Below are 15,158 nucleotides of genomic sequence, written 5' to 3' on the forward strand. Positions count from 1 at the left end.
TACAGTTAACAGATTATTTGGTTGCTCAATTATTTGATTAATTTTTGTCAAGGGCATTTTCCTCTTGCTTTAAAACTTCACGTAAAAGTGATTTTACCTGGAACATTCAGTCCTTCCTGAAATAATGGTTTTATTACAGAATATGTTTAGTGTATACTATCATGATTCTCCTGCGAAATCCTTTAGAAATTTAGACTGGATGATAGAGGACAAAGCAACCATGGTCTTAATGGCTTCCTATGGACCTTGTCTTTAAAAAAGAAAAGAAAAAAAATTATTCTTCATGACCTTTCCTTAAAAAGTAAAAACTAAAGATTTTCTTGGTTCCTTAAAATCAAGATTTTATGGTCTAAATACCATTACAACTAAGTTTCATAGTACATTTTCAGCATGTAACAGAATAAAAATCTTGTGATTCAACAAAGGCTCTACAGACTAATCCTTATTTGTTCTATTGAGAATTGGTGGATTTCTTTCTATTTAGGAGTTCCCAGATACAAAATGAGATCCCAAATATGGTTTGGGCCTTCATTTATTATTTTTTAATGTCTTCAGACTTTGAGGTGATAACTTATCTTTCTTTTTTGGTATTGGTGTTTAGTATTCTCTTTTCTCTTGATTGGTCTACCTAAGGGTTTGTTGAAATGAATCTTTTCAAAGAACTGATATTTGACTTTGTTAATTTTCTCTGTTCTTGTTTTCTACTTTTAAGTTCTGCTGTGTTTTTAATTTTTCCCTCCCTTATTCACTTTTGGTATAATTTATTCTTCTCTTTTTAGCTTTTTAGGGTGAATCTTAGGGACTGGTTTTATTTTATTTTATAACCAGGCATTAAAAATGTTTCCCTCTACTTTCTGCTTTAGCTGCATTCCACATATTTTAATTGGTTGCATCATTATTATCATTCAATTATTTTCTAATTTCTCTTGTAATTTCTGCTTTTGTCCATAAATAACTTATGAGTATTGTTTAATTTACAAAATTTTTTATTTTCTCTTAAGTAAGATTATTCTTATTTATTTATAATTGATCTCAGACAATATACTTTATATCTTTTTCAATTACTTTTAACATATGGAAACTTATTTTGTGGACCAGAATATAGTCAGTTTTGAAAAATACATCATGCATTTGAAATGATGTAAATTTTACAGTTCTATAAATGATGTCCTATAAATTCCTATTAAATCATAGGGGTTGAAAGTGTATAAATTCTTCTGTGATTATTGATTTTCAAATTCTAACTGTTGTGTTAATTGCTGGAAAAGGGTCTTTGTCCCATGATTATGGAATTAATCTTTGTTTCCCTTTGTTCTATCCATTTTTTGGTCATATATTGTGAAGCTCTGTTGTTAGACCCATACACATTTAGAATTATGTCTGCTTGATGATTTATCCCTTTTCTCTTAAAGAAATATCTTTCTTTATCTCTGCTGACATTCTTTGTCTGGAAGTCTACTCTATCTGAAATAAAAAAAAACCATTCCAACTTTCTTATGCTTATTATGTACATAGAAAATCTTTCCATCCATTTATTTTCAATGTATCTGATTCTTTGTATTTAAAGTACTTCTTTTGTGAGCAGCATATAACATATATTAGGGTCTTGCTCCCAGAGTGTTTTAGATCACTAACATTTAGTGCATATTAGCAAATGTTATTGCTATGATTTGAATTTAGGTCTACCATTTTATTTATTTTTTCTTTCTTTTCAGTTTTCCTCTTTTGGATTTTTATTTCTCTCTTCTGTTTACCTTGCCTCCTTTTAGATTATGGGAATATTTTTTAGTACTTCTGCTATCAACTAAGTGTATTCCTTCAATATTCATATGTTGAAGTTCTTACCCCCAGTGTTATAGTAATTGGGGATAGGGCTTTTGGAAAATAATTAAGTGTTAAGAGTGGGATTAGTGCCCTTATGAAAAGAGACACAAGAGAGATGTACTCTCTATTAGGCAGGATAATTGTTTGCAAACCAAGAGGTTGCCAGACACTAGATCGGGGGGGCACCTTGATCTTGAACTTCCCAGCTCCAGAACTGTGTGAAATAAATGTTTCTTGTTTAATTTACTTACTGTATGATACTTTTGTTACAGCAATCTGAACTGACAATTTCATTTTAATCTATCTAGTGAATCTTTAATTATACCTTTCTGACCCTTTTACTATTTATTCTTTTAGTGTTTGCACTAGGGATTGAAATACATATGCCTAACCTATTAGAGTCTATTAGTTAACATGGTTCCACATCTCATAACATGTTTTTTTTGTTTTTTTTTTTAATAGAGGCATGTTTATTTATTTGTTTGTTTGTTTGTTCTGTTTACACATGCACTGGGTACAGTCAGAAGCGCGGGAGGGTGAGAGAATTCACCAGAGCCAGAGCGGGGAGCAGAGCAGGCAGAAGGACCGAAGTGCACTGCTGAGGGGAGCAGCGGGCGGCAGGAGAGGTCTGCGCACCATGTGGGACCCTCCTCCGGTGGCCGGGGAGCAGCCGGGGATCGAACCGGCGCTGCAGAAGCCGCGGGCAACTTCGCAACCCAGCGCTCAACCGCTGCGCCACCGGGGAGGCCCCTCATAACATGTTTTAATATTGCAACTATATAAGGCCCTTTAACCTACTCCCCTACACATATCTGTTATGAGTCAATTGTTATATGCATAACATTTATAGACACTAAACACCCCTCAAAATAATGTTGTAACTTGTGTTTTAAATAGTCATGTATATTTCTAAGGAATTTAAGAAAAAATTTCATTTATTTTTCTTGGGCATTTGCAGTTTCAGGTATTCTTCACTCATTTCTGAAGATCCAAATTTACTTCTAATACCATGTTCCTTCAGATTGAAGATTCCTTTAGCATTTCTTTTTAAGGAGGTTTGCTGCTCTTCATCAAGAGATCCTAAATGGATTATTCACAGTGGAAAGCAAAACTGATGCTAGAGATGTTTCTTCTTCTAAGATGTATTCAGTAGAAAAAAAAAAGTTGACCATTTTAGTATAGTTGTTTACTGTTACGTGATAGGTAATTTTTAGGGGATGAAACAGGATGAAGATACATGTGTAATCATTTGAAGGTAGAGAATTTGAAGCTTACTCCATGAACAAGTAGCTTTAAACAACCAAACATAGCACTGACACACTGTCTATCGTATATTTTCTGATACTACTCTAATGCAAAGCTGCACTGACTGCTAGTGGGTATTTTTTTTTTAATTTTTTTTTTTTTTAATTTTTATATTCCCCATACAATTGCAACCCCCTGATTTTGACCCCAATCCCTCCTTTTCCTGCCCCCCCCTAAAGTGTGTCTCTGGTTCATAGTTGTTTGTTGATTTTGATTTTTTTCTTTCTTATAGTTATTCTTTTTCCTGGTCCCTTATTTAGGTTTTCTAGATTCCTGTTATGAGTGAGACCATCCGGTATTTTTCGTTTTCTTTCTGGCTTATTTCGCTGAGCATGATCCCTTCTAACTCCATCCATGTTGCTGCAAATTGCATGTGTTTATCTTTTTTGAATGCTGAGTAATATTCCATGGTGTATATGTACCACATCTTCTTGATCCAGTCATCTAATTTTGGGCATTTGGGTTGTTTCCAAAGCTTAGCTATTGTAAACAGTGCTGATATAAACATAGGGGTACAGGTGCTCTTTGGAATTAATGTTTCTGTGTCCTTTGGGTAAATATCTAGGAGAGGAATTGCTGGATCATATGGAAGCTCTATCTGTAGTAGGTTGGGGAATCTCCACACAGCTTTCCATATTATATAACAAGGCCATAGTAATAAAATTGCATGGTACTGGAACCAGAACAGACACATGGACTAATGGAACCGAATAGAAAACCAGAAATAAACCCACAGATCTATGGTCAACTAATCTTTGACAACGGAGCAAAGAATATGCACTGGAGCAAAGAAAGTTTGTTCAATAAATGGTGCTGGGAAAACCGGGTCGCTACATGCAAAAGAATGAAGCTTGACTACTACCTCACACCATGCACAAAAACCAACTCAAAATGGATTAAAGAACTAGACATAAGACCTGAAACCATAACATATATAGAAGGAAATATAGGCGAAACACTGCATGACGTGCACCTCAAGGATATCTTTACAGACACATCACCCAAAGCAGCGATAGTGAAGGCAAAGATAAACAGCTGGGACTACATCAAATTAAAGAGCTTCTGCACAGCAAAAGAGACAATAACCAAAACAAAGAGAAACCCCACCGACTGGGAGAACATTTTTGTACCCAACACTAATGATAAAGGACTGATCACAAAAATCTACAAAGAGCTGATGAGACTCAACAAAAACAAAGAAAATAATCCAGTCAAAAAATGGGCAGAAGAGCTAAAAAGAAACTTCTCCAAAGAGGAAATACAAATGGCCACTAGGCATATGAAAAAATGTTCAACGTCACTTGCAATCAGGGAAATGCAAATCAAAACTACCATGAGATACCATCTCACACCAGTGAGAATGGCACATATTAAAAAAACTAGCAACAACAAATGTTGGCGAGGATGTGGAGAGAAAGGAACTCTCCTGCACTGCTGGTGGGAGTGCAAACTGCTAGTGGGTATTTTATCAATATGTTATAAGATAAAGGAGATCAGAAAGCCGGAGAAATATTGGGACATAGGAGGAGTCATCCAAAGATAAGATACTGCAAGAGGCAAAATAGAGATAGAAACACCTTTTTATTCTCTAGAGTGACATAAAAGCCAAAATTATGGATCCAGAAAATTAGTGTGAGAGAAAGCTAATTATATCATTGATGACACTATCATCATTTTTCCCAAATATACCACTTTCTCACCACAGTGAGAATGAAGAATAAATAAGCACATGTCCACATAAAAGCTTCTACACAAATGTTTGTAGCAGCTTTATTCATAATAGACAAAAACTAGAGATAAACCAGTTATACATCAACAGGTGAGTAAGTATCATATTCTCTATGGTATACATAGAGAATATAGATCTATTTGATATTGCATTATGGAATACACTACATATAGACTATATGGAATATTATTTAACAAGGCTTTTTGTTTTTTAAAGATTTATTTATTTATGCCTACAAGAACTGGGGTACAGGCCAGAGATGCAGGGAGTGAGGGGATTCACCAGAGACAGAGTGGGGAACGGAACAGGCAGACTGACTGAAATACACTGCTGAGGGGAGCAGTGGGTGAGTCAGGAGAGGTCTGCTGCACCATGTGGTTGCTCCCTGGCCAGCTGGGGATCGAACTCGAGCTGTAGAGGATGCAGATCACTTCATAGTGTGGTACTTAACCCCTTGCACCACCAGGGAGGTCCTCAACAAGGCTTTTTAATGACCACTTTTATTTAGTCTTTCCAAACTAGTTTCATTTTCATGGTGGAAAAGCTATCTTTTCATTAAATTCTTTTTTATTTATATTCAATGTCATATTTAATAGGGGCTTTTATATTATTTAATTAAATCATGAATAAAATGACTGTAACATCATCATGCACAGATTTTAGAAGAAATACAACTGACTCATGTTGAGCATAGCACTCAGTTGGTGGGAGTGCGAATGTACAGGCAAGAGCACATGGCCTTTTGGGTATTCCACAAGGGTGGGCATCAATCAATATGTTTTATAAAGGAAAGAGAGTTTTGATAAGCTAGCAGGTCTGGCATGCATTGGTCAGCTTAATGAGCCTTTGCTATGTAAACAAATTGCTTTCAGAAGGTACTATAGATTTATACTTTCACAATAACATTAAGAAAGTCCTTGTTTCTTTAAGCAACCAAATGTTTTGAAATCTTTGCCTATTTATAAATAGTTGAAAATAAACCTCACTATTATTTCAATTTGCATTGCTTAGATTTCTAAAGTATTTGTCAGCCATTTTATGTATAATTGGGACACAGGGATTGCTCACAGCAAGGCGACTTGCCTCTCCCACACCTCCTGGTGGGGCTGTAGGTAGTGCAACCAGAGGAAATTGGGGTATCATGAAGCCTGGGGGGCTCTCTCCGTGACCTGGGCATAGTCAGGTTTGGTAGTTGAACTCGGATCACTTGAGTTTGCACAATTTTCTCTCATATCATAATGAAATATTAACTCTATTTGGTATAGCTGATATAAAGATAATGTTTTAAACTTGGACTTGCATTTACTTTTTAGGTTTTGAACTAACAAATAAAACTCAGACCCTCACATGTTCCAGTTTTATTCTGAAGCCCGTCATTATTCTAATTATGAGTGCTTGCGGGGGAGAGAATAAAAAAGTAGGTTATAGTTATCTCACTTTTTTTTCTTATAAATCTTAATTAGAGAGGTTTCATGGTAATGCTTTCAGCTTACCTAATCTATTTCTTCTTTATAAAGCTTTTAAACTTTGCTCAGTCTCAGGAATGGCTTTTAACTGGTACACAAATGAAAGCAAAATAAAAATGCAGATTGAGTGATCAACCTCTTAGTCCCTGTAATCCTAGTCAAGCAGGGCAGCAGGTGAATAATGATGGAGCCCCAAAACAGGCAGAAAAGGAAGGCATGTTGTATGTTGTTCACCAAACTTTCCAAGACTTTTGACAATAAATCACTTCATCCTATCAAGTATTTTCTTGAGGACTTATTTTCTTCAAGCTATTAAGGGCCTCAAAAAATTCTTGTCCTTAAGTATATAATTTAGATTTTCATACTGCATGTGAAGGTTGAGGTTACATCATCATCTACTAACACCTCAGAGATAGAATAATGTTTCCATTCTGTAAGTGGATAATCAGAGGCTGTTTTAAGATGCAGTGTATTTACTACACTGAGGTAAAGAAGGTCAACAGGCCAGGGGATGATTACCATTGAAAATAGTTTACTAACCACAGTTCTCAAGAGAAGGGGGTGTGCCTCACCATAGTGAGCCAAATGGGAACACCCGGGGTTGATCAAGAAACAGGGGGAGAGGCGCCTCCCTGGTGGTGCAAGGGGTTAAGATGCAGTACTATGAAGCTATCCTCAGCCACTGCAGCACAAGTTCTATCCCTGGCCTGCCAAAGAGCTACCCACATTGTGCAGCAGACCTTTCCTGACTCACCTGCTGCTCCCCTCAGCAGTGTATTTCAGTCCATCTGCCTGTTCTGTTCCCCACTCTATCTCTGGCGAAACTTCTCACCCCCTGCATCTCTGGCCTGCACCCCAGCTCTTGTATGCATAAATAAATAAATCTTTAAAAAATGCTATCATCCCTCCCATGGTGGCACAGCAGTTGAGCGCTGGGCTGTGAAGCTGCCCACAGCCTCTGTGAACCCTCCCTGGCCGCCGGCAAGGGTCCCACATGGTGTGCAGACCTCTCCTGCACGCCTGCTGCTCCCCTCAGCAGTGTATTTCGTCAGTCTGCCTGCTCTGCTCTCCCCTCTGGCTCTGGTGAATTCTCTCACCCTCCTGCACTTCTAACTGTACCCAGTGCTTGTATAAATAAAGAAATAAATCTTTTTTAAAAAATGCTATCTTAAAAAAAAAAGAAAGAAACAGAGGGAGAGAGTACTGTGGGTCTTTTAGCGGTTGCCATTGTAAGGAACAGGTGAGGCAAGGTTAACAGCATTAAAATCGGCTAGTTTGGATCATTTTGGGACATTCGAGTTGTCTCTCTCATGTCTGGTACCTGCAGTGACTGGGGCAGGGGAATAGCAAACTAGCATGTGAGGACGCCATAAAGGAGGTGGTTGGGCATGGACTCTAGATTGTTTGGTTTGTGTCTGAAAAGCAAGCCCCAAGGCCAACTGTTTGCCTTCTCTAGGAAGCCGGAAGGGCAGCCCCTCCAGGGCCAGCAGGACCAGAGATGTCAGAACATCAGAACACAGAACATCAAAGCTGGATAACAGTGAATATTCAACATTCACAATCCCACTCATCTCTGGCACTTTGCAGTCAGTTAGTTATTCCAGTACAAGCTACAATTCTCCTCAAGCTACAATTCTTCAGTTCAGTGCACATACTATTTGCTCTGCCCTCAGGGTCTCTGACATGGCAACACACAAACAGCTTTCTATTTACTTAAGAAACTGGCTAGAAAACAATCGCAGCTCTGGAACAAAAGTTAATTTTCAACATTTTCATGATAACACATTTGCTGGAGAGTGAAAAAGGCATAAAACAGAAATATTGACATGAGCACTTGAGAAAAATCTAGAAATCCACACTTAGAGCAAAATAAAAGGGGAAATTTTTCACATTATTTATCATTTGCTTCCAGTTTCAAGAGCAGCTACATCTTCTTACCACAACACTGTTTTATTTTAAGAACAAAATTAAAGGGATTTCAAGAAATACCAGAAACATTAACTAGGATTCACTTGACCCTCATGGCTATATCAGACTAGAAGTCACCTTAACACTCAAGAGGTAGTTTGGCAATTTCCTTTCCTCTCAGACCAAATATATCTCAGGCCCAAACCTACTTCAGGGGTGCTGTCTGAAGCCTTACTTGTGGGGAAGGCAGCTGCAGCGGGGGGCACAGTTCTGCCTCCTTAGTAGTGGGGCCTCCATGTAGGGTGTCCAGGTGTGAGCAGCTTTGGCTTAATATCCGGGTGTTGAGTTTGAAGTATGTATTTTGCTGTTCTGTTCAAGCTTTTTATGTGACGAGACTAAAAAAAAGAGCTGAGGTTTAGAAGTTAGAAGTGGTAAGGAAAGCAGGTAAATTCTCACTGAAGCAGTGTCAGCCTTTTGTGGCCCCCATAGCTGTGGTTACACAGTTGAGAGTAGTGAAGAAAGTAAAATACTGTGACGAAATCTCCACACAGCTCTCCATAGTGGTTGGACCAGTTTGCACTCCCACCAGCAGTGCAAGAGAGTTCCTTTTCTCCACAACCTCGCCAACATTTGTTGTTGCAAGTTTTTTTTTAATATGTCTCACTCATAGCAGGAATTTAGAAAACCTAAATATGAGACCAGGAAAAAGACTAATCAATGCAAAGTAATAATCAAAATCAACAAGCAACTATAAACCAGAGACACACTACGGGGGGTGGGGAGGGGGGTGTAGCAAGGGGCGGGGAGAGGAAGAACTAGAGTCAAAATAAGGGGGGGTGCAATTGTATGGGGAATATAACCAAAATGAAAATGCATACATTGTACAAAGATGAAAAATGATGTAAGAATTATGTAAAATAAAATATTTTTAAAAATACTGTGACAAGTCAAACTGGTCGCTTCTTTCAAGTGAGAAAGAGAATTGTACATTTTCTATAATTTGTAATATCACAATGATGGGCTCTGCCTGCACAACAAAAAGGTTGAAAATCTGACTATTGGGGAGGGAGAATGAGGCTCCTCCCTTCCCTGAGTGAGGTGGTGCAGGTTCCAAACAGGGGCATGATCTGTCTGGGAAATGGAAACTAGAGTTGGCTAATTTCCTTTCTATTTGCTAACTTCCCAACAACCTGCTATTTTCTTGTGTGGAGGGGACAAGGGCTCTCGTGGAGGTATCAGGTAGCTAACAAGAGCGTGAAAGAGATCTCATTTCATGTGGCTCATTCTTTTCACTACACTGTGTTAGGAGAGTGGATGCTCGTGGGTCCGGGTGTGTACACTGGTTGAGGAATAACAGCAGCCACACCAAACGTGAGAGCAGGCAAGTGTGGATGTATTGCAGCAAGAGGAAAGAGATCCTGACAGCAGGAAGGGAAATAAGGCAGGATGCCTGTTACTCCAGCCCTGACTGTGCCTACACACTGTCAGACTTCCTGCTACCCAATGTGCCAGACTATTGCTTAGGCACTAAGTGGTTGGGAAGTTTCCTAATGGTTGTTTTTCTGTTTCCTGATTATCCTGTAACTGGATCTTACTCTAGGTGGTGACTAGCTCAGCAACGTATCAGTAAAACACTTTTATTTTCCCGGGAGCTGTTTTGTTCCTTCTATTCCTATATTGTTTACAATCACTGTTCCATGTCTCAGCCTTTCCCATTCCCCAAGTTCTCCTGGTCTCAGCTCTCTCAAGCACATTGTCTTTCAGGTCATCAATTAGCCTATTAGAAATATCATTCCACTAGGAAAATATAGAATAATGTCCACTAAGATATATTCACCCAACCAAGAATGCTGACAAAATATCTCAGTATTTATGGAATAATTTTTATACTGGCAAAAGGAGAGGATTTAAGAGGCATTTGACAAGAAATATGGATCTCCTGTCAATAAAATACTTACAGAGAATTAAAACTACACCAGACAAAAATGAAAAGCCAAACAACTATTTGGGTTTTTTTTAAAAAGATTTATATATTTATGCATACAAGAACTGGGGTATAGGCCAGAGGAGTGAGGGGGTGAGAGGATTCACCAGAGACAGAGTGGGGAACAGAACAGACAGATGGACTGAAATACACTGCTGAGGGGAAACACACTGAAATACACTGCTGAGGGGAGCAGCGGGCAAGTGAGGAGAGGTCTGCTACACCATGTGGGTAGCTACCTGGCGGGGGATCGAACTCATGCTGCAGTGGTGTGAATAGCTTCACAGGTTGCGTCTTAACTCTTTGCGCCACCAGGGAGGCCCCCAAACAACTATTTGAATAAAGATTCTTCTATATGAAATGTGACCATATTTAGCTTTTAAATTTTCATTCCAATTCAGTTCTCAACCCTCTACCTTATAGATTTTACAAAAAGCAAGAAAATTCCCAGTGAAGGCAATTATTGATCATAAAGTTTGTAAGTTTTTGTTTTTATTTCTTGCCTTATACAAAGGAAACAGAATGGCAAAATACATACTTTACACTGTAAGTCTGAGTTTACAGTTTCTTTTTGTGTTTTCCCTTTTAGTCTCCTGTTTCAGCCACAATGATATTCTCTTGGTAATGTCCTCTCAATACTCACAAATCCATAAATTCTTGTAGCTAAGAAAATGCCACAGAGTCCATCATCATTGAAGGGGGACAGGAGTGGTGGACCAGAGAACAAATTTTGAAATGCAGGTCACAACCCTCCCACCCCATAAACACCCAGCCTTCCCAGTCACAGCACCTATAAGCAATGACACTTGTATACCACAATTTGAAAGTCTGATATAAAAGGCAAAATATGAGTTCAAAGGTTTTCTACATTTTCTCTGCTTTTAACTCCCACCTTTTTTTTTTTTTTTAAATCTGCCAGTTTTCAAACTTAGAAATATTTTCTTCTCCTCCAAGGTATCAAAAATCAATAACCACAGAAGAAGTTGGGCTTAAACTGCTATAACATGGACTTATATTTGATAAAATGGCTAATTGCCTGTCAAGAATGTAAACCTTTGTTTATTTTTTATTTTTTTATTTTTTTTTTAAATAATAAATTTTATTTTTATATTCCCCATACAATTGCAGCCCCCCCCATTCTGACCCCAATCCCTCCCCTCCCACCCCCGCCCCCCTAAAAATGTCTCTGGTTCATAGTTTTTTGTTGATTTTGATTTTCACTTTCTTATAGTTATTCCCTTATTTAAGTTTTCTAGATTCCTGCTATGAGTGAGACCATCCGGTATTTTTCTTTTTCTTTCTGGCTTATTTCGCTGAGCATGATCCCTTCCAGCACCATCCATGTTGCTGCAAATTGCATGTGTTTATCTTTTTTGAATGCTGAGTAATATTCCATGGTATGTATGTACCACATCTTCTTGATCCAGTCATCTATTTTTGGGCATTTGGGTTGTTTCCAAAGCTTAGCTATTGTAAACAGTGCTGCTATAAACATAGGGGTGCAGGTGTTCTTTGGAATTGATGTTTCTGTGTCCTTTGGGTAAATACCTAGGAGTGGAATTGCTGGATCATATGGAAGCTCTATGTTTAGTAGGTCCAGAAATCTCCACACAGCTCTCCACAGTGGTTGGACCAGTTTGCACTCCCACCAACAGTGCAGAAGAGTTCCTTTTTCTCCACACCCTCGCCAACATTTGTTGTTGCTAGTTTTTTTAATATGTGCCATTCTCACTGGTGTGAGATGGTATCTCATGGTAGTTTTGATTTGCATTTCCCTGATGACAAGTGATGTTGAACATTTTTTCATATGCCTGGTGGCCATTTGCATTTCCTCTTCAGAGAAGTTTCTTTTTAGCTCTTCTGCCCATTTTTTGACTGGATTATTTTCTTTGTTGTTGTTGAGTCTCATCAGCTCTTTGCAGATTTTTGTGATCAGTCCTTTATCATTAGTGTTGGGTACAAAAATATTCTCCCAGTTGGTGGGGTTTCTCTTTGTTTTTGTTATTGTCTCTTTTGCTGTGCAGAAGCTCTTTAATTTGATGTAGTCCCAGCTGTTTATCTTTGCCTTCACTATCACTGCTTTGGGTGATGTGTCTGTAAAGATGTCTTTGATGTGCAAATCACATAGTGTTTCGCCTATATTTCCTTCTATATATTTTATGGTTTCAGGTCTTATGTCTAGTTCTTTAATCCATTTTGTAACTCCCACCTTTTTTAAAGGATTTCATTCTGACAGGAAAACATAATGAGAGAACTGATTATCGCTGACCACATCCAAAAATTTGGCTTTACAAAATGCAATCTTCTCAGAGATGGCAGATTCAATTCTTTTTAACCAATCATCTTATTTATTTTTAAATCTTCTATATTGCATATCTATTTTTCTTATTTAACTCTAATACTACCCTAAAATTCTCGTTTTAAACACTTATATTTGCATGGCTGTACTCATATTCAAAAGATGAGAAAGATATGGGACTTATTTCAGTAATAATGGATAAAAGTGAGAGAGTAAACAAAGATACTAGCAAATAAAGTGGTTCAAATACAATCTATTATGATCCAAACATACATCATTTAAGCTTCTTATACTATAAAATTTTTCTCATTTTGTTATTTGTAGCCTGTCCTTAAAGTGCTCAGAAATTGAAAAAAATATTAAATTAAGGGTGTAATAAAAAGAGATCCTTAAAAACACATGGTTAAAATTGGGAGGAGAAAGTACTACTCAATGATAAGGAAGATATTCCAGCATCTTTAGATGGTTATAGAATCATTTAGCAGGATGATTAGACTTGAAGCTAGAGTAGGTCTCTAGAGAGTGTATTATAAGAAGCCATGTCACGCTGATACATACAAGGATCAGATGACCTAGTAAGTCTGTCCACCACTTAATTTCTGAGGCCATGATATGCAGGTATATGAAACGCTTATATAAATCTCTGGGCATCACATGAAGGAAGGAGGAGAGAGAGGTGCTTCAGTGATCTTAAGGAAACACATGTCTGCACATATTTCAACACCAGAGTGATTTCTAGTTTTATGCTAAAATGGATTAGGTTTTTGTCACATCTATAAATTCTCTGGAAGACGGATTATAGTGGTTTAGATGCCTTTAAAATTAATTAGAGTAGAAACAGATTGGGGGGAAAAAGGAGTACGGTCCTTAGAAAGGGACCTTTGCTTACCATACTCTCTGAACTTCAGTCCCTCTGGTCAGGCAGGTGATGAAACTGCTTACAGTGGATTGATTGCAAGTTAATTCTACATTATTCCATACTGGAGTCTTGGTCACATGTGCCTTTTTTCCTTTATCTATGAAAGAAAGACATTATCTGAAACTGGTTAATCAAGAGTAATCCAAATATATTTCTTAATTAGAAGTGCCGTCCCGACTTGCCGTTTTAGATCAGGGACATTTTGTGTGTCTGCAACACATCTAGACTGCCTGGAGCTGGGAAAGGGCTGTGCCCACAGCCAGAGGTGAGCTGAAAAGCCCCCATGAGCCAATCCCCATCTGGCCACTGGAGCCCAGAGGGGGATCCAGTCAGTGCCGGGGCAGACTGCGGGTGGACAGAAGGGCCCTCCTGACTCCCCATCTTAGATCAGGGACTTTTGGCGTGTTCGCAACACACCTACACTGTGTGGAGCTAGGAAAGGACTGCATCCATAGCCAGAGGTGAGCTGAAAAGCCCCCACAAGCCAGTGAGCTGAAAAGCCCCCACAAGCCCGGCTCTGTCTGGCCACCATTCTGAGCCCAGAGGGGGATCCAGTGATTTGGAGCCCAGTGGGTGATCCTGCCACCACAGGGTAGAATGTGGGACCATAAGACACTCCTTGGAATTAAATACAGAAGGAGGAGATTCTCTGTGACAGCAACCGCTAACATATTCATAGTACTATTGCCCTACCAGAATTCAGACATAATAGTTTTTGACTCAATTGGACCACTAGTTACCGACATCCCAGAGGGAGCACACCAAAAAGATGCTGGCCAGTACCAGCAACACAGTGTCCCAACGCATAGGAAAAATTAGAAAATAAGCAGCAGGGAGAAGAAAAACTATATGCAGCCAAGCAAGTCCTCAGGAAAAAGACACACCACAAAAAGAAAACCACCCATCAAATTGCAACAACAGTGACTTGGAAGAACTTCTGAGCCTTCCAGAAAGAGAATTTAAAACTGCCATGATTAAAAATCTGACAGATAACAATCAGAAGAATGAAATTGAGTTCTTAAAGAAGGAAGTGAAGGAAATGCAGGAGATCAAAGGGTTAATGGAAGAGCTAAAGAACTCTGGGAAAAGCAGTGATAACAGAATAGATGAAATGGAAGAACGAATAAGCACTCTCGAAGACACAGAAATAAAAAGAACCAAAGCAGAAAAGGAAAGAGAAGTACGAAGGAAAAAGACCAAAGAAAGACTTCGGGAACTATCTGACTCCATGAGGAAAGGAAATATAAAAGTTATAGGAATCCCAGAAGGAGAGGAGAGAAACCTAGGAACAGAGAAAATATTCAAGGATATAATTGGAGAGAACTTCCCAAATGTGAAGAAGGAGCTGAAAATAGAAATACAAGAGGCAAGAAGAACACCAAACTTCCATGATGAAAGGAAAAATACAGCAAGACACATAACAGTAAAGCTCCCAAGAATCTGAGACAAGGAAAAAATAATGAAGCTGACAAGAGGGAAGAAACAGATAACATTCAAAGGAAAACCAATCAGGGTGACATCAGACTTCTCCGAAGAAACACTACAGACAAGGAGAGAGTGGAGGGACGTAGTCAACAGACTCCAAGAAAACAGATGCCAACCAAGAATACACTATCCCGCAAAGCTCTCCTTCCTATATGAAGAAAGAATAAGGACCTTCCCAGACAAACAGAAACTCTGGAATTTCATTACGAATAAACCCCCACTCCAAAAAATACTACAAG

Source organism: Talpa occidentalis, unplaced genomic scaffold (assembly GCF_014898055.3).
Source record: "Talpa occidentalis isolate TD23 unplaced genomic scaffold, MPIMG_talOcc4v2.1 talOcc4.5, whole genome shotgun sequence".
Taxonomy (NCBI): Eukaryota; Metazoa; Chordata; class Mammalia; order Eulipotyphla; family Talpidae; genus Talpa; species Talpa occidentalis.